This window comes from Pseudorca crassidens, chromosome 17, assembly GCF_039906515.1.
Source record: "Pseudorca crassidens isolate mPseCra1 chromosome 17, mPseCra1.hap1, whole genome shotgun sequence".
NCBI lineage: Eukaryota > Metazoa > Chordata > Mammalia > Artiodactyla > Delphinidae > Pseudorca > Pseudorca crassidens.
The window spans coordinates 48,179,934-48,188,424 of NC_090312.1; positions in this window are offsets into that span (position 1 = coordinate 48,179,934).

Consider the following 8,491-nt stretch of genomic DNA (forward strand, 5'->3'; position numbering starts at 1 on the left):
TTGGCTCAGTATTTTCAACTTTATAAGAAGCACAAGGTTGAAGTAAGGAAGATCATTGTCAGTATAATGGAGGTGAAGTGGGTTCTGTTATATAATATTCTCAGCAAAAATTGACCTGCTTGGAATCATCGTGTTGATAATTGACAAGGATTCTCTTCCTCCAAAAGCCTTGATACTATATAAAACTTCTAAAGGATGCTGTCCTAGGACCCCTCTTTTAGTTTTCATATTTTGGGAAACATTTCTGGAAAATTCAAATGCTCGCAACCTGAAAGAAGCACTTATTCACCTGAAGGCTAACTCTGCTAAAGTTGAGTTGTCCGACCTTTACATGCTGATAGAACCCAAATAGCCTTGAAAAACAATGCTCTCTTATTGGATATAAGCATATAGATTGTTTAAGGTGTAGGTGTGTATGCAGTAAAGTGAAAAAACAAAGAATCTTTGAGTTTCCCTTGCTGTTTTTTTTTATTTTTTCATTTAAGTTTCTATAGCGTATGCTAATAGCTCAGGGAAACCTCAGGTTAGTTTTAGGTCCACTCTTTACATAAATGTTGAAGTACTCGATACCCACCTTTTTTCTACCTTCCTTCTTTTCTTCCATCTTTCCTTTCTAACTCCTTATAATCCATTATACTTAATCCTGCATTTGCTGAGGTGGCAATAATAGTGTAGGAAAATACTGTGAAATTTTGCTGTTCAGAATGCATGTTGACCAAATTCTATATTGAGAAAAAGTCTGAATTTACCCAGAGTAACCCTTTCTCAGAGTCTTTGAATAAACGCCATAGAAAGTGGGCTATATATAATATCCTGACAGGTATGTAGAACTCATAGCAATTGCCCTAAAGAGCTTACCTAGCGTAGATGCATATGAATGCATTTAATGATTGTTTTATTGGCAGCAGTGCCAACATACACAGTCTGTTTTGTTTTATATCATTCTCATTACCTGCTGTTTACCACTGTATACATTGCTAATGGCGTGGTTTCTATGGCTTGTGAATTCCACGGCCAAATAATATGTAATTTATTGCACACTTCAGTGTAGAAGATGGAGACTCCATAACTTTTCGTGTGCTCTTTGCCCCTTTGGAATGTATTACACTGAGATCAGGCAAAGTAATAAATTTATTTCAAATGTGCGTGATAGCTAAACATCAATTAGGACTGATGGGCAATATTTCTTCTTCCAGCAATATAACAGTTTTTAAAGACTAAGCCATTGAATGTGGAGTCACTGAACATGGGACTCAGTTCACTGGGATCCTTCTTAGAAAAATAAAGGACAACTTGAATTGGATTTGTGTGGCTTATTCAAGTAGTAACTAATCAGCTACATCTTGGTGAACTTAATTTGTCACAGTCGTTTGGTATTTTATTAACTCTCTTCCCCTTCTTCCCCCAACTCTCACGAGAATGGATCATGAATATCTTAAAACATATTACGTCATCTTCCATCCCTGTTAATCTAACTAAAAACGCACACTGTCCTTATCCAATGTAACTTACTGTCTTTTAGAGTGGCTGGGGTTTTAATTCTCTACAAAATTAAAACCAGCAAAGAGAAACATTTTCAAGGAGCCACCGCATTGTAGCGCTTTAGAAAGAAAACTTTAGAATTAAGGGCAACTATATCATTTTATAGCTAAAGCACCTGAGGCCTAAAGTAGGCAGGTAAACATCAAGGTCAGGGAAGGGGTAGAAGATGAGGTTTCAAGCTGAGGAAGAGTCTACAGGGACTCAATCTGAGCAGGTCAAAAACTGAAAGGAGACCACAAATGTTCTGGGAATGCTGGCATCTGGCCTCAAGTGTGGGATTCAGACAGGGAGTGGGCCCGGGGGGAACTGCGCTTCTGCAGTAGGCAGAGAAGTCCACCTCCCCTCCAGAAAGTGCCACTGACATCAGGGAGTTGAGGGGAAAGAGCAATGAATTCCAGTCCACCTGAGAAAGCAGGCCAGTCTGATTAACTCTGAATTTAGGCTTATTTCAGATACTTCTTGAGAAAGAACTTGGACAAGAGCAAGTCCCACGCAGCCTCTTTTAAATCCATGCCCAGTATTTTCTGGTGGAGCTGCTTAAACCCTCCAAGTGACTCCAGTATTTTAATTTCACTCTGTATTTAATTCCGACAGTTCTATGACTGATTATTTAATGGGCAAATGAGTAGGGTCACAAAAGAGTGTGAATGTATTTTACAGGATGAGGATGGGTGGAGTGGAGCAGTCTGGAACAGGACACCAATAAAAAGGGATCTTGGTAAAGAAGAACGTCTATTAGAAATGGAGAGGAATTCGCAAGGAAATTAGTGCCTGACACCACGCCCTTCTCTCTGCATGTTTAGAAGCTAGTTTCTAATTTTATTTTCATAGGAGATGTGCCTGTGATGAATTGTCTTTTACCTCCACACTATTTATCACATGGACATATTGTGAAGTTAGTGTGAGAGAAAGCAAGTATTAGAATGTGTCTTGCAAGGAGCTATAAACACTTCCTGGAACAATCTAGGGTAGAAGGAAAAGGAAAGGAAGGTGGAAATAAAGGAGAAAGACAGCTAATGATGCTGGAGTCTCCCGCTGGGATTTGTGGTATCTCTTTTTGAAACTAAGTACAGAAAGTCAGACCTTGACCGATTGTTTCTTGATCACGGTTTGTTTTCATTTTTGTTTTTTTCTTGCTTTCTCATCAGTTACTCCAGCCAGTGCCATGTATTTTCAGTTTCAGTAAGCATGCCTGTCTTGTTTCCATTTGCATTATTCATGCAAATGTTGATTGAACTGATGACCCGGAGTTATCACGGAAACATTAGATACACCAGTGGATACATTTCTTAATTTTAGAAAAACATTACCGAGTGAAGTTTAAAATAACTCCTCTTAAATTTGTTATTTAAAAAAAAACTTTTCCTAACATACAATACCTCATTGCCTAATAATGCCAGATAAATGAAGAATTCCTATGAATTCATGAATGCAGGCTAGTCTGTATATTTTTTTGGCAGGTATGACCGTTACCGAGGGTAACGGCCTGGTTTGCTGGCCATGTCCTGTCTCCTAGAAAGTTGTACTTTCTGTTGTCTTTCAGTTGGTCCATTGGATATCAGAGGTGAATTTATAAAACTATACTTCCCTTTACACTTTACTTTGTTTTGTTTTGTTTTACTTGAAGTATAGTTGATTGACAATGTTGTGTTTCAAGTGTACAGCCAAGTGATTCAGATATATATATTTATTTTTTCAGATCCTTTTCCTTTACAGGTTATTACAAGGTGTTGAATATAGTTGCCTGTGCTATACAGTAGGCCCTCGTAGTTTATCTAGTTTATATATAGTATACACTTACTTTGTATGATCCACGCTGGTCAGACCACATAATTATTTTCACTTCTGATATAATATTTTCTGGTCCAACCTCAAATCTTTGATGAGAAGATATTTTAAAATAAGTTTAGCATGTGTGTGCTCTAAATCCAACAGTAGTTATTAGAGATATGATTTTGCACTAGGTATTCCTCTCTTTTTTGTTCTTGGCCAACCTATTGAAAATTAGTTTTTATTTTCTGGTTGGTTTGCTAGATGTTTATGACTATAATAAAACTCTTACATTTTGTCTCATATGTTAAAACACAATCTGAATTAGCAATGGATATTGTGCTATACATAAGGGCTGTGATATAAATATAGTTTCTAACTTCAAAAACATATAGCCTAGAAGGGAACACAGACACATATGCAGCAATTATGGCAACTGCATTTGTTTACTAAGTGAAATAGTACTGAGATGGATAAAGTGCTAGCAAGCCTTGAACAGCCAAATCAGCTTCAGAAACAGATGTGCAGTTCTTTAAAAAACCTTTTAACATTTTTCCAGCTACATGTAGCATATAACTTAGCATAAAATCGGTATGGGTTTTATTTTAAGTAATGTAGCATTTTGACATCCTCATAATGAAATTAAATCCAAAAGGAGATTTCTCTCCATGATCTCTTGAAATGGTCCTTGATCATCCACAATATTTCCCATCATCACAAAGGTGGTACCAAGGGCAGGGAACTCCAACATTATTAAAGTTTCATAAAGCAAAGTGAATTTTAAGAATATAATGTCCCCAAACTGATAAAGGACTTGACAGATAATTTCAAGGGAAGCATAAATTATTTTCTGTTTGTCAGGGGGCAAAAATATTTAGGTTGAGTTAATGAATGGTAGAGTTTTTGAGTGGAGAGTGTCCTTAAAATATTATGTAGATCTGTACTGTCAACAGATGCTAGCCACGTGGCGTTATTTATATTTAAACAAATTTAAAAATAAGATTAAAAATTCAGTTCCTCATTTGCATTTGCCATGTTTCAAAGATGTTTATTAGCTCCATGTAGCTGTTGAATACTGCTTTACATAGTACAGATATAGAATATTTTCATTATCAACAAAAATTTTATTGAGCAATACTAAAATTATACCCAGATATGCACAGAGAAGGCAACCAAGTCTCAAGGAAATAATATAACTTCCCCAAGATCACACAGCTGTGTTTTTAAAGAAAAACAAAATGACACAAAGGAAATAGTAAAATAGGCATTAAAGAAACCCAGTAAGTTTCTGGAGCAGTCAAAGTAGGGTTTAAAAGTGCATACTTAGCTGTTAGCAGGGTTGAAGCTCTTGATGGTTGGTAAGATCTACCTGCCTGAATTTGGACATTAGCATTTTATGCTATGAATTAAAAGCAAAAAATAATTTCAACGAATGGCTACCAGCTCCATATTTTTAGCCACTGCCGTGCTTCCAGGTTATGTTTATCACTTTCATGTACAGGGCACCACTGTGAAATGTGACGGTTTATCTGACCCCAGAGAAATCAAGAAATCTTGTGGGGGTTATGGCTATATTTGAAAAGGTTGATTTTTAAAGGCATCATGCAGACTGGCCCTGTTTTAAAAGGGATTCCTGCCATCAAATAATCAACATGTAAACTGTCTTCTCACCTTGCAAAAGTCAAAGATAGCCCCTGCATCTTTATTATTTCGTTGAAATCCAAATATTATTTTTCCATTCTCTAACTTGTTTTCCTCACAGTGTGATCAACTATTGCCAAGGAAGGAAAGGTTAGATTTATCAGTCAAAGATTGCTAAAGGCCCCCTAGGAAACTGAACCCTCAGGAGAAACAATCGTCATGTATTCTTTTTCTGTTGTTTCAGTATCTTCGTAAAGAGTCATTTCAATATGTTTGGTTCTGTAGCAGAGGTTCTGTGAAGTGCTTATCTTCATCAGAAGTGCAGAAAGCCTGTGAGTCTGTGGGTAAAGATGGGTAAGGAGAGAGAGGGAAGGAGGCTAGAGAGAGGCTCAGTGCTGAGATAAGGACAGTGTTCTAAAGCCTCCTGGGGGTGAGGCTGGGGTGCACAAACACCCACGACTAATCTAGACAGAAACTGAATAATCAAGGGGACGACCACTGTGAAGTCATGTGGTCACCTCTCCCTCTAGAAATAAACATTGCCCTCAGTAAGTCTCCTCCCACCCCAGAAGAGCATTAGGAAGGTCTGGAGAGGGGGATTATTGGCAGAAATGGAAAAAGCAGGTTGAAGGGATTAGCCTGGAGCAGAGAGCCCAAGAAACCCAAGCCAGTAGATGGAAGGCAGACTTTTCCTGGAAGTCTCCAAGCCCACGTCAAGTTCTGGGACCACCAAGTACAAGTCAAAGAGTGCTCATTTAACCCCTTTGGGCCCCCACGGGAGTGGAGGAAGACTGGACAGAGAGGGAGAAGGGGCCATTGAAGGTACAGTATTTACTATGGGATTTAACTCCTCAAAGGCCTCCCAGTAGCTTCAGATCTGCTCAAGAATCCTTCATGTCCTGCTGGTTTGCAGTGAGTGGCTCACAGCTTCAAGGCCTCCTCTGCCAGATGGAGAACTATTTCAAACATCCTGCCTCTATTTTGTACTCTAGCAATGCAGACAGGAAACCTGACCCCATTTTCAGGTTCTAAAGAGAAATTCTAAGTACCTGAAAGACTGAGGAACATGGTGGCTTTTATTTAAGATGTGGAGATAGAGAGCACATACCTGGACTTGGGCCTGCAGCAGCACCGAATTGCACCAAGAGTTCCCTTTATTTTCTCTCGCATCTCTGTTCCTCCTTTTCTGTCTGCTGGATTAGCCATGGGGACTCCAAGTTCTTCATTGTGTGGTCCTGGTACCAAGATTCTCCTGGGAATTATAAAGCTATTCACCTTCTACATCGAGCACTTCTTATTTTTTCCCCAGCAACATAAGTCATCCTTAAGAGGGGTCAGGGTGCTAGCTCTTAAATATATTTTAGTCATCCCTTTGTACGTTAAATTCTCTTTCTTGGAGACTGCTCCTGACATGGTGTTCACCATGCTCCCAGCTGGCCTCCTGAAGTTCTGCCCTGCCTTCCCCAACAGGTACAGTTCAGGAGCTGCCTACCTCAGGGTGATAGGTTCTCTTCTAGTTGCTTTATTCCTTTCCCTTTTATATTTAGAGAGTATAACTGGAATACATAAACTTCTCTATGACCACAGCTTTATTTGCAACCCACAGGTTTTGTTATGGCATATTTTCATTATCATTGAATTAATAAAATTCTAATTCCCATTGCAACTTTATCTTTGACCTATGTAATGATCAGAAGTATGTTTTTAATATCCAACTATTTGGTAAAATATTGGTTATATAGGTTTAAATTTCTTGCTTATTCAGAATCTTGTTTTATAACCAGAATACAGTCAATTTTATAAATGTGCCATGTGCACCTAAAATTTTCTGCGTAACATATATATTCCATCATTGTTGGTGCGGTGTTTTATGTAAATTTAGGCCAAAGTTTTTCATGATGGTATTCAGATCTTCTATAATCTGCCGATTTGTTGTTGTGTTTCTATGTTTCTGATCTAGGTAATTTAGATTTTTCTATTTCTACTTAGATTTTTGGAATTTCCCTTCATATATTGCATTGAAGTTTAGATTTATAATATATTCTTTGTAAAGTAACAGTGGGTTTTATTATCCTGCCTTATCGCCAGTGATACTTTTCGCTTTCAAATCTATGTTAACATTAAAAAATCTTCTTCAATTTTACTTACTGTTGTTATGACATAACTTTTGAATCCTTTCATTTTCAATCTGACTCTTGTCTCTTGTAGGTGGCATAGAATTATGTTTGTTTGTTTCAATAATCCTTGTCCTTTAATTTGAGTATTTACAGTTAATGTATTTTCTTACAGACCGTTTACTCCTTGTTTACTCTTTGTCCCACCTTGTTATGTTCCTTTTGCTCTTATTTCTTCCTTTGAGATTTCTTCAAATTCCATTTTCCCTTATATTAGCTTGTTAATTTTATACAAGTAGCAGTTACACATGTACCATGACTTATTAGTTCTTTTACTGCTTCTCAAGCAAGGCTGAGATCTTAAATTTCTTTTACTACTTTTTCTTCTTCCATTTGTTTTAATGCATTCTAATTTTTGATATATTTTATTATTACTTTTCTGTGCTGTTAGATTTTATTTAGGTTTATCCACTTATTTCCATGATAACTCGGGGTCATCAGTTCAATCACGTTTGCATGAATAATGCAAATGGAAACAAGACAGGCATGCTTACTGAAACTGAAAATGACATGGCACTGGCTGGAGTAACTGATGAGAGAGCAAGAAAAAAACAAAAATGAAAACAAACCGTGATCAAGAAACAATCAGTCAAGTTCTGACTTTCTGTACTTAGTTTCAAAAAGAGATACCACAAATCCCAGCGAGAGACTCCAGCATCATTAGCTGTCATTCTCCTTTGTTTCCACCTTCCTTTCCTTTTCCTTCTACCCTAGATTGTTCCAGGAAGTGTTTATAGCTCCTTGCAAAACAAATGCTAATACTTGCTTTCTCTCACACAAACTTCACAATATGTCCATGTGATAAATAGTGTGGAGGTAAAAGACAATTCATCACAGGCACATCTCCTATGAAAATAAAATTAGAAACTAGCTTCTAAACATGCAGAGAGAAGGGCGTGGTGTCAGGCACTAATTTCCTTGCGAATTCCTCTCCATTTCTAATAGACGTTCTTCTTTACCAAGACCCCTTTTTATTGCTGTCCTGTTCCAGACTGCTCCACTCCGCCCATCCTCATCCTGTAAAATACATTCACACTCTTTTGTGACCCTACTCATTTGCCCATTAAATAATCAGTCATAGAACTGTCGGAATTAAATACAGAGTGAAATTAAAATACTGGAGTCACTTGGAGGGTTTAAGCAGCTCCACCAGAAAATACTGGGCATGGATTTAAAAGAGGCTGCGTGGGACTTGCTCTTGTCCAGGTTCTTTCTCAAGAAGTATCTGAAATAAGCCTAAATTCAGAGTTAATCAGACTGGCCTGCTTTCTCAGGTGGACTGGAATTCATTGCTCTTTCCCCTCAACTCCCTGATGTCAGTGGCACTTTCCGGAGGGGAGGTGGACTTCTCTGCCTACTGCAGA